General features: G+C 43.8%; 1 protein-coding gene across 1 annotated transcript in view; it reads left to right on the top strand.

Moving 5' to 3' along the window:
* Window positions 1-8,030: 8,030 nt before the first annotated feature.
* LOC119109107 (uncharacterized) overlaps window positions 8,031-14,791 on the top strand; it is a 45,320-nt gene continuing 38,559 nt past the window's right edge. The window contains exon 1 of the mRNA XM_037232657.1: window positions 8,031-8,161. The gene's annotated coding sequence lies outside the window, so the exon portion shown is untranslated. The remainder of the gene's footprint in view (window positions 8,162-14,791) is intronic.

A 14,791-nucleotide genomic window follows, 5' to 3' on the forward strand; every position in this document is an offset into this window, starting at 1 on the left:
TGACTGTGACTGTTATACAGAAAGGATCGGAGGAACGATTATAAGTGAAAGGCATCCACAGCTTGTTCGATGCTGTCACTTGATTCCTGCTTAATGCCACTTTATTTGCATAAGTAATACAAAACTAATAGCCTTATGACTCGTAGAATAAGTGGGGTTATATATATATATATATATATATATATATATATATATATCTATCTATCTATCTATCTATCTATCTATCTATATCTATATCTATATCTATTATATCTATATATATTATATATATATATATATATATATATATATATATATATATATGTATATATAGGTATAATATATGTATATATATATATATATATCTATAATCTATATATATATATATATCTATATCTATATCATATCTATATCTATATATATATATCTCTCTCTCTCTCTCTCTCTCTCTCTCTCTCTCTCTTCTCTCTCTCTCTCTCTCTCTCTATTCTCTCTCTTCTCTCTCTTCTCTATCTCTCTCTCTCTCTTCTCTCTCTTCTCTCTCTCTTCTCTCTCTCTCTCTCTCTCTCTCTCTCTCTCTCTCTCTCTCTCTCTCTCTCTCTCTCTCTCTCTCTCTCTCTCTCTCTCTCTCTCTCTCTCTCTCTCTCTCTCTCTCTCTCTCTCTCTCTCTCTCTCTCTCTCTCTCTCTCTCTCTATATATATATATATATATATATATATATATCTTATATTATATATTCTATTTATTTATAATATATTATACATATGCTACATAAAATATAAAAAAGGTAGAGATAAAGATTGGTGGTTTTTCTCCAAGAACAACGTGAATTGTAAAAACCGTGGCTCACGATTACAGCAAAAAGAGAGCAAAAATCATGTTGGATCGCCAGGCGATTTTGAGTTCACTACTGATATTCCTTTCGACGATGCAGTAGCAATAGCCTTACATAGATGGGTTAAAACCATATTAATGCTCAGGGCGCACTCATCGTCCGTCCGTCGACGCTCGTGTCAAAACCGGAAAGGCCGAGCTTCTCAAGCATAGCACCAAGCAGCCGCTGGAAAACAATGGAGTCTTGGGAGAGAAGGTACGGGGAGTGTGGAGTGGACAAACTTGCCAGCATGCTCAAATTAACCCACTTTGCCCTACTACCTTCCGACACGTGGTCGTTCTCGATCGCCTGTGGACCGTTCCCGGGTGTGACCTGCGGAGCCGACGCCGCGCGACCCGCGGACGCTGCAACGCCGCATGTCAGTGTTCTTTCTCAGAAGCGGCGAGCACACACACGTTAAACTATTTTACATAATTTTCACTGACTAATTTTAAGGCAAATGCCAAAGCCCCCAGGCAAACAAGGGCTGAACATACCACTGCAAATATTTGACCCTGTTTCAATATGCGCTGGCTTTCATTTCACAGGCCGCTCAGATTCTTTGTGGCCCCCCCCCCAAAAAAAATGCGGCAACGCCTTGACTGTGACTGTTATACAGAAAGGATCGGAGGGACGATTATAAGTGAAAGGTATCCACAGCTTGTTCGATACTGTCACTTGATTCCTGCTTAATGCCACTTTATATATATATATATATATATATATATAATATAAGATATAGATATATATCTCATATTATATATTTTATTTATATATAATACACTATACATATGTAGCATAAAATATAAAAATAAGAGAGAGATAGATAAAGATTGGTGTTTTTTCTCCAAGACTAACGTGAATTGTAAAAACTGTGGACCACTATTACAGCAAAAAGAGAAAAAAATCATGTCGGATCGTCAGGCGGTTTTGAATTTACTTCCGATATTCCTTTCGATGAGACAGTAGTAATAGCCTTATTACTCGTAGAAAAACCAGGGGAATAGGGATATAGATGCGTTGATTCTTCGGCAATATGCCTTTATCAAAACTAATGGCAGTAGAATATTTAAAATTGCCTACCGATGATTCTACTATATCTTTCAGCCTTTTTCGGAAACAGACAATTTTATGTACATGTACAATGTACATAATATAATATAACATAACATAACAAACATACAAACAAGGCATAACAAAATACAGCCAATGTACAATTTTTACAGGTCACAGCATTCAGGGAATTAAACAAGGATCAATCCTTCTATACAGTGCACATCTTACTAAGAATTAGAAGATGCGTAAAATACTTATGCGTGTAAGCGAATTGAAGGAAACAGGCGTCACACTTCACGGATCAACTACACTTGCATACGATTTCAGTTAAACAGGCATGGAGCATCACGCGTCAAGTATCACTCATGCATGTAAACGATTTTAAGCTAGTATGTATCACATCAAGACGCTTATTATGTTAGCATAACCAGCGTGCCTTATGTATATGCATAATCTTCCCTGCAAATGCAATTAACAACTACGTGACATTCATTTCTATATAGGGATGTAGCCGAATTATCAATACATTCATATTTTGATTACCTTGATTATTCTACGAGGAATAAGGTTATGAGTACTGCCTTATTTATACGCATAATGTTACCGTAGCTGCACTTGAGTTGCATCTCCTAGGAGCTTCTGGCTTATCATCCAGTCAAAGAAGTTCAACACAAAAAGTGAAAAAGTAAGTTAACCTCTCAAAATGGGGTGGGCTAAATACGACGGGCCGTTCTCGAGAAGGACATGCTACCGATTAAAAAAAAATCGAAAACAAAGCGGGCGAAATCCAGGATTTTTTCAGAGCTGGGGTCCCGGAGTGTATATATATATATATATATATATATATATATGTATGTATATAATATATAATATATATGTGTATATATATATATATATATATATATATATATAGCCCTAACTTTCATGAAATCTGTTTTTTCGAAAAAACCTTAGATACTTTTTGAAAGCTTTGACAAGTTTTCAACGCAATCCTTCGTAAAAACAGCTATTAGGGTAGTAACTGCGCTCTTCCCTGTGTTGCCCCTTCGCTATGATAGAGCCCCACCATTTTTCCTTACTATTAAAAGGAAAAAGGAAGCAGTTTCCTGTCATCTGCTAATCCGCAGCTATTTATTCTACGCACGACTTCAAATCATCAAAATCTTGTTTGACCCACAGGTGGAGCCAGGCCAAGCTTTTGGGAGGTACTTTAGGCCCTTCTCCTCACCTATGAGCGTTAAAGAAAACTGATTGTTATAATGAACTTTTAAGGCGCAACATCTCATCTGGATATGTCTATATACAAATATATAAATCATTAACGACGCAAGAATGTGAGCTGAATTTGGGAGCTTACAGAAAATCAGGTGATTAGAGTACAGCATGCTTTGGTACTCCCAAGGATGGCCAGTCGAATACCCCTTGCTGTTGGGGTGCGGGCCAATAATACCCCTTATGTATATATATATATATATATATATATATATATATATATATATATATATATATACGCTAACAGACCATTCTCGTCGCGGGGTCTGTGTCGGGCGGCGGATAAGTGGGTGGTTTGTGGATTTTGGTCTTAGTGCTGGTCATAAGAAAAGCTTTGGTGCACTGTTTGACACATGCAACATAGCGATCGTCAGCTCTTATGGCAGATTATTAATATCAAAGCACGATATGATGTGCTGTTACTGTGTTGCTATGCTGTTGATAATGATTTTGTCAATGCTGTATCGTCGGCTCATTCCTGCCTGCAGTGCTGTTGTCCTGGCATTGATATCATGTGATGTACACAGCAGTGACTTTCCTTATTGTTTGAAACTAGAAATGCGGTGTCATGCAAAAATGGATAATTTTGTGTTGCTTAGGATCATGTATGCAGTTAATACTCAACTCTGATATAACCATTGGATACTGACATTCTTCCCGTTGATAGTCCCTTGGCATTGTTAAATAAGTTGTTACCAGTCATTCATAAATTATAAGCTGCTGTCTCATAGGCTCGACTTGAGTAGTCAACCAATGTGGTACAGTGTGTAATGGCATGGTCAACAGTGTCATTGTGACACTACCTCAGTGCCGTACTGTGGCATGCCATAATGAACAACAATATGGTTTTTGTGCTGCAATCTCTGCTGCTTCCATAATAAATTGCGTCATGAAGAGATGAGTCAAGTATGCACTCTTGCGTTGACTTCCCATTTGACATGTGACGGACCAAAAACACATAATACAATATATAAATCACTTTCAGCAAAGCAGACGATAAGTGACATTACTTGCTCAGCCTGTTTAAGGAATCCACAAAACATAGGTGACAACGATGCAAACACATCTTCCACTTCCACAGTCATGCAACATGCTGCAGCCATAATGTTGCTTTACTAAAAAATAGCAGGAACATTCTACATGTGTTGAAATGACACTGCAGACATGCTGACCTTGCACAAGGCATGGAGCCATGACAAGTTCGTGTAGTTATTGTTGGATGGGCGAAATGCAAGGAAGTGGTGAAGCTGCCAGTGCACACAAGGCTTATGATACAAATATTATTAAACGCTATCCAAGACACCAACAGCAATATTTTTCCACTTTTCTCAGCTCCCAGCATCTCACGCAAGTTGCAGTGACTATGACATTGATGGCTTACAAGCAATGCTCGCCTGCGTACAAAACTTGTTGAGACTGTAGAATGTGCATTAGAAATAACACAATTCTATATTTTCAGAATTCTTTACGAAAAGACCATTTTGTAAAGCCATATTATGAGAGCCTATACTGAGCATGTCCATTAATGAGCTGCACACACCAGCCCCTTCTGCCAAAATGAATTGCTGATACAATGACACGCAATGGATTTAATACATGCTGTAATACCTCAATAGGTTCAAAATGTTGGCAAGATCATAATGAAGTACCAAATTGTCTTGGTGCACCCCTGTAACAAAGGTGCTAATGTTTCTCTTAGTTTGCCCGCACTATCTTGTCATGTTCAGACATAAACATAAAGGTAGAGGCAGGTATCAATAAATCATTTTTTATTGGGAGTCAGTAGACTTTAAAAATACCAAAACATTGTTCTCTCTCAGAAGTACAAACCTCGCACGTTCACTCCCCATCACATCAACATCAATACGAGCCACTGGCACACACCACCAGTGATCACACCCATTCCAAGCTCCTGATTCGCACCCTTTTGTGATATAAGTGTGATTTAACTTTTGCACAGCTCGCGGGGCTATCAAAGTGCAGGTTTTCTCGCAATCTCCGTACAGATTTTCGGTTATAACACTGCATTTCACTGTGACTTTTCTTCGAAACGAAGTCCCAAAAGGGTTCATGGTAATGCGGCTCAAGAGGCTGTACTTGTAGAACACAGCTTTTTGTTCAAGATTTAAATTTGTCGGGCGATATGCGTGCAATATTCAGTAGAATATATTCTAAAATTACTTAATATTTCCCTAATTTTATGATGCCTTGCTAACCCATAAACCCGTGCAAGCTTCTGTGCTTCGATATTTGAGAAATACATCAGTAGAGGAAGAAAAAACGCCTCACGCTTACGTTCGCGGCACGCATTCAGCAGCAAAATTTTGCGAACAGCCAATCATCTTCCGCGCATTGTACCATACGTGCCGCATCGTCGCTTTTGCGACTGTATCAGCGGCCATGCTGTTTTGACCTTAAGCAGGAGGCAACCTGTGGTCTGAAAGCGATCGCATAACGTTTCTATGACGTCAGTAATGCCAAGCCGACTTTGAAATGAGCTCCCAATAAACCTTTTCGCACTTTTGCGGACGTGTGACTCAGGAACCAAAGAGTTTTGGGTTTTCAAAAGGACATGACCATGAACTGCATCAAAAGGTCCTCAAGATGACTATTTCAGCTCAAAGCCCCATGCAAATGTGGAACATTCCCTTTGACGTAATTCGTTTCTAAGCGACGTAACCGCAACGTAATCTAAGCAAAATGTGACATGTTTGCTTATTGTCAGTGACCTCGTTTAATCTTCCAAAGGTCAGGGTGAACAAAATTATGCAAGACTGCTTTACATTTGAATAAGCGGCAAAGATTTTGCTGGGCAGTTTGCTCCTAAAACCAAAAAATTGACCTGGGTCATTTTGGGTCATTTTGGGCCAAGACCTATTCTGAACTTTAAGAAGTCTATGGAAGATGTAAAGCGCGGTTCCTGTTATCAATAAATTCCAAGTAAGCACCAGAAACTACCTCTTACAGCAAGCCCTGGAGTAATAAAGCAGGCTGGTTTGACGCTGGTATAACACTTATATTTGATCCTAGGTCAATTGAACTTGTTCATTCAATTGTTGTGTTGTCTAAGAAAGTATCTCGGAGTTATATGGCTTCGTCTGACACTCAGTTGTTGCATCAGATTAAACAATACCCTAGAAATTGACTTCGCTGAATCCATGGCCTGACTTGGATCTGCTGTAGATCAGCAACCTTGAAACGTACATCTAAATTTCTGATACTCAACGATTTGGTATTCAACTTTCTACAGCTAGGCAACATTTGGCGCCGCTGCGCCCCACCATTTAAAAACCATTCTGGAAAAGCTTCTGGGGGATTAAAGTGACTCCCCCACCCGAGCGCGTCTTAAAACTACCTTAGCGACACATTTTGACACCTTAGTGGCTCTCAGTGGCACTTAAGTGGCACTAACTCAGTAACACTCTTTTTTATTTCAGGCATATCTTGCAAGAACACCCGAAAAGTAAACACGGTTTCTCCAACTGATGCCAATGCCCACCCTTAATTCTAGTGTCTTTGCTATCAGTTATCGCAAAGAAATTAAATTTGAAATTCTAACATGCATACACATGTTGAAAACAAAGTATTTGGTTTCCGCTCAAGGTCAGATTAGTTATGGATCCTTAAATTGAGCAATGTTTGATTTCGGCACCCCATTTTGGTACCCGATTCAGCTGGTACCGAAGGACTTCTGCGTAACAACCTTCATCACTTGTGACCACAAGTGATCAAGGTTGACACAAGACACATCACCACAATGACCGAGACTGGCCCTGAGGGTAGCTGTTGGGGGATGCATGTTCATGCTTATGTTCGTATTCCAACTTTTTTCACCTTGACCCATGGTCTGATGTGAAGTGGCAGCGTGTGGAGGTGGTAGCTAGACAGTTGCCCAGTGGGCGTTGACGTTGCCTAGTAGCCGTGACTTTGACTAGTCACTTGGCAGGCAGCATTCAACAGCCGATAGCCCATGCCACGCGGTTCATAACTGACCCGTCGTGCAGTAACTGAGGCGCTGCACGATCAATTACCGTGCAGAATGTTTAAAGCGAGTCACAATGTGTAAACCAAAACATAATGTGAATTGGCAAAAACATTATATTGACATTAAGGCGTCTGAAATTACTTTAAAACAGTGATCCTCCAACCACCCATCCCACTGTCTCACCACACTTCAAGCGTTTTGCGACTGATGAACGCGATTCCACTTAATCGCCACAAACAAACTAAAGATGCCGCTACCAAAGCGCCGTCAAGTTTAAGTATATCCTAAATCTGGTCTTAATCCCGAATCTGGTATGATTATGGTATGTGTCGATACTTACTAGTCAAAACTTCGAAACACCCAGTGTATCTTTTGCACTGTGCCCGACGAGGCAAACTTTACACAAGTGCACGGTGCATTGCCAGAGTATATGAAACAGCAGGGCCTCGGAAGGTTGGCAGCCATGTCAACCAAATCAAAGCATCGGGAAAACCGAAAATTGAATCAAGCTTCCCATTCAACAGCGCTGTTTGGGTGAGTGCAGCGAAGTGCACAGGTGTACATTCGGCTCTCCGACACGCTCTTGCCCATGTCCCATTTCCGAGACATGCGCAACGCCGCACAACGGCTGTGTGTGGGACGCCACTTGTGAACCTTCACGTGTGGACACAAGCGGCGCCAGCCCGCCTGACGCCTGTTACAGGCCCGGCCATTTTGCCGCCGGGGCCGGCTCAGTGCCGCAGGCAGCGCAGTGGCCGACGCGCCGGTCGGAGGTCGCCAGCCGACGGAAGGTCGCGGTGTTTCTGCTGAGTCAGCGAGGGGTGACGGGCTTTTGACAGGTGCGACCGGTCGCGACATGCTGGGCTAGTGCAGAGCACGCGCCGGCAACAGGCGGCCGGTCGCGGAGCGATGCGGGCATGACGCGACCCCCCGTGTCCGTGCAGTATTTTCAGCAAGGAGACTCGGTCACCATGACCTACGTCATACACTGCCCGTGAGTATGCTGGTGCACCCGATAAGGAGACTCGGTTACCATGATCTACGTCATACACGGCCCGTGAGTATGTTTGTGCACCCGACGAGGAGACTCGGTCACCATGACCTACGTCATACACTGCCCGTGAATATGCTGGCGCACCCCACAAGGAAACTCGGTCACCGTGACCTACGTCATACACTGCCCGTGAGTATGCTGGTGCACCCAACGAGGAGACTCGGTCACCATGACCTACGTCGTACACGGCCCGTGAGTATGCTGGTGCACCTGACAAGAAGATTCGGTCACCATGACCTACGTCATACACGGCCCGTGAGTATGTTCGTGCACCCAACAAGTACAGGTCGTAACGTGCTGTTCATCGCACTTCTGTTAGGGGCTTCTAAAATAGCCACATGCCTAGAACCGTGTCTGGATGGCAATACCGCTGGAGCATTCTACCAGCAAGGGGTAGCGATATCGGTTGAAATGGTTCCAGAGTAACCGCGTGTGTCCGAAAACCAAACGTTTTTCCGACATACCTTTCAGTCATGACATCCTAAACTCTGCCTGCTTCTATTTACTGTTGAGTCCAGGCTTTTTATAAGAACCACGCAAAATAGCGTTGGTCTTTGCATCATCTAATGATGCCACGCATAAGCGTGACGGCCGAAGTCTGACACCTGCTGAATAGGCAGTCATTCGTCATGCTCAGCTGCCCCCCCCCCCCCCCCCCCAACCTATTATGTGTAACTAAGCTACTGCACCCACCTTTCCGCACCGTTCACACAATACATGCCTGCTGAGCTGATAGTCCAGTTGTCGGATGATGTCCGAGCAATGCCACTTGCTAACTTGCCCGTGATAAACGCGACAGAGACGCGGAGAGAACTACGTACTTTTGTTGCGAAAAGGGATTGACCGCTGTTGGAATACTAAAACCCACAGAATCCTTACAAAAGGAAACATGCGATGGATAATGAATGAGGCGCAAAACATACGGAAGGATGTCTCGACTTGGAACATTGCTTGATAATAGCACGTGTCATCCGCAAACAAGAGCGGGCCCTCCGACCACAGAAAACAACATTCACCCAGCGAAGTGACAATTTATGGAAGATAAAGGGCAGGCTTGAAAACTGATATCTCGTGTGGAGTGGTGAAAACGAAGGAAAGAAAATGAAAACCGTTAGAGGCCAGATCTGGGACCGCCTAAGCTGTTTCCTGCTGAGAATGGTCGAAACAAATATGCGTGCGAAAATGTGAATATAAATGAACATCATCTGACATTGACACAGGCAAGAAGACTGAATTCAAGCTTAGGAAGTGAGCACAGCAAGATGCTTGCAACCAGAACAAAATGGCTTCAGCTGGTTTTGCTCCCGAGCACAGAAGATACAACTTGAATGACAGAGCAGCTTCAGTACTTGGCATGGCGCCGTTAGTGCATTCCAGCATCCTTACGAGTGTAGAGTGAACGCCATTGATATGGTCGACGCGAGGCATATTCGGAGAGCGAGAAGCGCTGGCAAATGCAGCGATGGGAGGAAGCAAGAGATAGGATTCGGTGAGCCGGATTTGACAGAAAGAAGGGTCCGATGCACTGCATCCTTGAGAATCCTGACGCATCAAAAGTCATAACTCGGGTTAAAAAGCGGCATCGCTGGAATGACATTGGTCATTTTTCATGACCATCAAGCAGTCCAGTCACAAAGTAAACCCAGATCTTAGACATGTTCTTTGCTTTAGACAGAATTAGTCGTAAGATAGCTGTAAGCAATGGCACCTTCGCGGGAAAGCGATCTCACCGCATCAGATCGTGATCGTGTTGAGCAATCAGCTCGCGGCAATGCGGCGAGGCACGACGTGCCATATCAGCATATACTCGTTTGAGGGCACGATGCGGTCGCAAACCGAAATGCGTCACCACGCCGGGGTCTGCCAATCGGGGGCTTGCCACACAGCGATGTGGCCGTTTTAAGCGGCCAGTGCCCGTTTTCAGGACAAAAGCCTAACATGCATATTTTGCTCATAGATCAGGTAAAAATCGCGTGTTGTGTGGGATCGCTCGTGATGATATGCGCATTTTTCGCCGCCCTCGCTGGACAGCGTTGACCATGCACCCGCTGGCAGCATTCCCGCCGCGGACCAGCAGTTAACCGCAGTTTTGTCTAGATTGCTCAGGGTCGGTGGACAGAGAACTGCTCTGGTGATCCGGAGCAAGGTCATGCCCTCGTCGTGGGTCACGGGGACAAACACACCCGCAGGATTGCTTAATCTAATCCTCTCCGATGCGTACATATTAGAAGATTAAGTCAACAGACACGGATGAATGTCTCCAGGAGCTGACAAGAGTTGGTCGCTGTTGGTGTCAGATTCTCGCTTGTACTTCATTCGTACAAGCTGGCCTTTCTGACAGCGACAGTCATGTCATCGGCAGCTTGAAAGCCGATCACGTGCTGATAATGCTTATCAGTGTTACTTCAGCCGCTGCTGGCATTCGTTAGATTGTTGAAGGCTGGGGTATGACGCTCACTCCGCACCTTGCCCGACCATCGCGAGGAGACCTTCGTGGATTTCACGTCAGTGCAATTTAGACTTGAATATACATGGGGTGTGTTCCTGAGAAATTTATCTTGATTGCGGGAAAGCAAAGTAGGAAGACTCATTAGATCACAAAATGAGCTCACCTTTCGTCGGCTGCACGATGAGCACGGCGAGACGCGCGAGCCAAGCGTCACGTGTATGGTGTCACCAGGACAGGTACTGATGCGAGTCCAGCGCATTCTGTGCATGGTCCAGTAGCATGGTCCACAATGTCAGCCACATTGCTGAACCGTTACCGGCCACGCCGCGCTTTGCTCGGTGCCCGCGCCGACGCACGGAGAGCGGGTCACGGACTAGGCCGCAGACGCGCTGCTTACTGTTCCGGTCACTCAGGTTATAGCACCGCTGGCACGGGCCGGGCCAGGGGGGTAGTCGCCGGGCACCTGGTCCAGCATGTCATTCAAGGAAAGGAATGCAGGAACGGAGGGACGGCATCCTTATAAACCAACATGACTATTACAAAAGGTTCTGCTCTCTCTCCCCGTGAAGACGGTGAGACGCGTTTTCCGCGCAGTTTTACCGGCGTACATTTGTGAAGACGTGAAATCATCACTTGACGAATAAGCATCGTGTTTCGTTATAACCAAAGTTTTTCGATGATAAAGCGGCGATATAAAGTTGTGCAGCGTAGGGACGAAGAGAGGAACACGTCAGTGAGCTTCTAGGAACACTTCAGTAAGTTACGTTTGTCGGTGGTGAATGTAGAGATAGATAGATAGACGATAGATAGATAGATAGATAGATAGATAGATAGAAAGATAGATAGATAGATAGATAGATAGATAGATAGATAGATAGATAGAGATAGATAGATAGATAGATAGATAGACGAGGGAACAGGTGAGTTATCATTCAAGACTTCCACTCAATACGCGACGTCCTTTTTAAGGAATTTAATTTGGCCCCCATTGCCAATGTGCATATTCGTGGTGGCCAGAAAGGAGAAAGCCAACCACATTGCTCGACGGTTGCACCAAGGCCCTAGAACAGAAGGTATAACCGCCTGGCCAAATTCCGCTGTTTCGACTGATGACGTCACAAATGCACTCGGCACGTAATGGTTAATGGCGGATGCATGCCTACCGCCGTTTGCTTGGCTTTTTGAAAAGGTTCTAAGGCTTGAAGCCGTTACATATTTTTGGTTAATAAGAACAAGACTATGTCTTCTCCGAACAGGCCATAATATGAGCTCCAAGGTCTATTAACACGCGTCCAGGTGCCCAGCTAGATACCATTCGCTCGGTTGGGGGCCGATTTGGCCCTCCCTGAGATCTCGGGAACTAAGAAAACTAGAGACACAAAATGTACAGGGTGTGTTGACCTGTACGTGAACTCAGTGAGATCAAAGTTTGAGGTTCCTAGGTCATGACCTTCAGGTCAAACAAGGTCGAATTCCAGGTTGGTCTCCAGTGCCCCAGAACCTAGGCAACTGTTTCTAAGCAAAAGGTCATGCGCCCATTTGAGGTCAGTGACCTTGTTTGACCTTATCAAGGTCATGGTGACTAAAATTATACAAGACTGCTCTGAGTTTGCATTTGAATAAGCGACAAACATTATGCTTGGCAGTATGTTCCTAAACAAAATGTCAAACCGGGTCATCTTAGGTCAATGACCTGTTCTGACCACGAAAACGTCAATGGAAGATGTATATTGCGGTTCCTGCTGTCGATGAATTCGAAGTGAGCACTAAAAACTATCCTACACAGCAAGCCCTAGGGTAATAAATCAGGCTGGTTTTGACTTTAGTCTGACCTTCATACCTGACCTTAAGTCAACGTAATTTGCTCATTCAATATTTGTGATGCCTAAGAAAGCATCTCAGAGATGTATGGCTACATGTTTGCGGGGGCTGGGTCAATTGGTGCATTTCATTTCTTCAAAAAGTATATGCTCTCTGGCTAAGTGTAGATGCTGTGTTACGAACATATTGATGCCGCGATGGGGTCAGGTCAAGGTCATTCCATAGGTTAGCATGACAATTTGGTGCATTCATGGGACACATGACTCAAAATATTTTCATATCCATTTTGCTCGCGTTATGCAGCTTAAACATCAGCCAAAATTTTTCTGGTCAGTACATGCTCAAAATGTAGGTAAGATGCCAAGATGAGGTCATACGGGGTCAACATGACACCCGGTAGGCTAGTCACGTCATACATGTTTCCGGATGGCCTAGCCCACAGGAACCCAATAAAATCACTTTTAATCTTGGATCGGGTCACGTTCGTTCCTAAAGAGATCATAAGCTGCTGTTTGCCAAAACCTTCTCTGACCTCTGCAAGGCATTCAATAGCCATGGGCAGGCTCGGGAGATTAATTGTCAACCTGCTGTGGAAATAGCTACCACTCAGCTCATGTGTTGTTTGAAATGCAAATTTCATAACTTGCAAAGCGGTAGAAGTTTCAATTTGCCGGCAATAAAGAAAAGCAAACTATTTTGTAACAACTAGACATTGCCAAGTGCACAGATCACCTTCATTTATGCATGAACAACACGCTCTAGCACAATTTCCTCAATACCAAGAGCACCCACACAATGTCCTTATTCTAAACATCAACAACAATGGGGAATAGGTAAAAGACCTGGTCACATCATCCCATTTCTATGCAGCATGCACAGTTCTTACTATTGGTAGCTTGCGGCTTAGATGCTTGTCCAATATCCATGCACAATATTCGTGCGCAGCAACAGTCTTCTGACGGTTATTCTCACTGTTAGGATCGCGGACGCCCCTCTTTCCATGCCTCCCTCTTAGGCACCTGTCTCTGACAATTTCACTGCAGGTCCCTGACAGATCTAAGCAAAAAAAAGTTGAGTGCTCTAGTTTTCATCAGCTTTCATGGGAAGAACTACCCTTTATGATACCTTTGATATAACTGGAGCTCATACAACAAGTTAATGAGCCTGGACTTCAAAACATGTGATGGAACAGCTGTAAAGGTTCCATGTCTGATCACTCCCATGGAAATGATTTCTCCTTCACCACATAAGCCCGCTTATGTGTACCTGCGCACCTACGGAAGGTGATGTGATTATTAAAAATTGATGTGACATGGGATTCGGTCCCCAACAGCCATTATATGTAATCAGATAGGATTGCAACTCAACAAATGTTCACAGCATTACGTTTGCAAGCTGTCATTAATGCCAGGCTATTGTTGCATGCCTCCAAATGCTTTCAACAAAAATCCAAAATAGAGGCTAGTTATCTTAGTAGTGTCAGGATTAATTGAAGAGATTATCAGCTTTACAATATAATAGCATGATATATCTTGTACCACCAGGTTCATACATGTCTTTGCAAATCCATAGAAACACAACACACACAGACATACACACACAAGCATAGCTCAAGACAGCGGGCAAGGCACTCACAACTCGCTGTAACTAGCGGCCCAATGCCACCTTACACTAGAATCATTAAGATAGAAAACCTGCGCCTTTAACATTGCCAACAGGTTTACATACGGCTACCGTACACACAAGCAGCATGGTGCACAACACACCCCTTTAGCTTTCGTGCGTAATACACAAAAGCTTTGAACACATCACAACCAAGTCCAACAACCACTGCCTCAATCCCCCTCAAAACATCAGTCACGTGAACTGAGCAAAAGTAAACAACACGCAGCGACGCGTGTCAAGGTTGGTGAAATTATTTTGTCTCTTCCGCGCCACGCATTTGGCACTTAGCAAAAGTGAACCTATGGCGATACACAGGGATGGCGGAGGGCTGGGCTGCACAATAAATTCATGTTAAAGCTTCCGAATATAACTGCCTGATATTACCTCTGACTGTGCATTATATCATGCTTCACTATGCGACACGTGACCTGCAATGTTGGGGGGCCTCTATGATTTAGATTACCGTGCCTCCATTAGCCGCGCAGCTCTTATGCACAGCATAAATGCAAAACCTCCTCCCCTCATTGCTGCTGGATCCACCTCTGATAGATCATATGTATATTATCCAAATGAGTGATGAAATGTTACGCAATAGAGCGACTTATAACTCACCTCTATCAAACATCGGCCGGGTA

This window comes from Pollicipes pollicipes, unplaced genomic scaffold (assembly GCF_011947565.3).
Source record: "Pollicipes pollicipes isolate AB1234 unplaced genomic scaffold, Ppol_2.1 Scaffold_7231;HRSCAF=8579_pilon_pilon_pilon, whole genome shotgun sequence".
Lineage (NCBI taxonomy): Eukaryota > Metazoa > Arthropoda > Thecostraca > Pollicipedomorpha > Pollicipedidae > Pollicipes > Pollicipes pollicipes.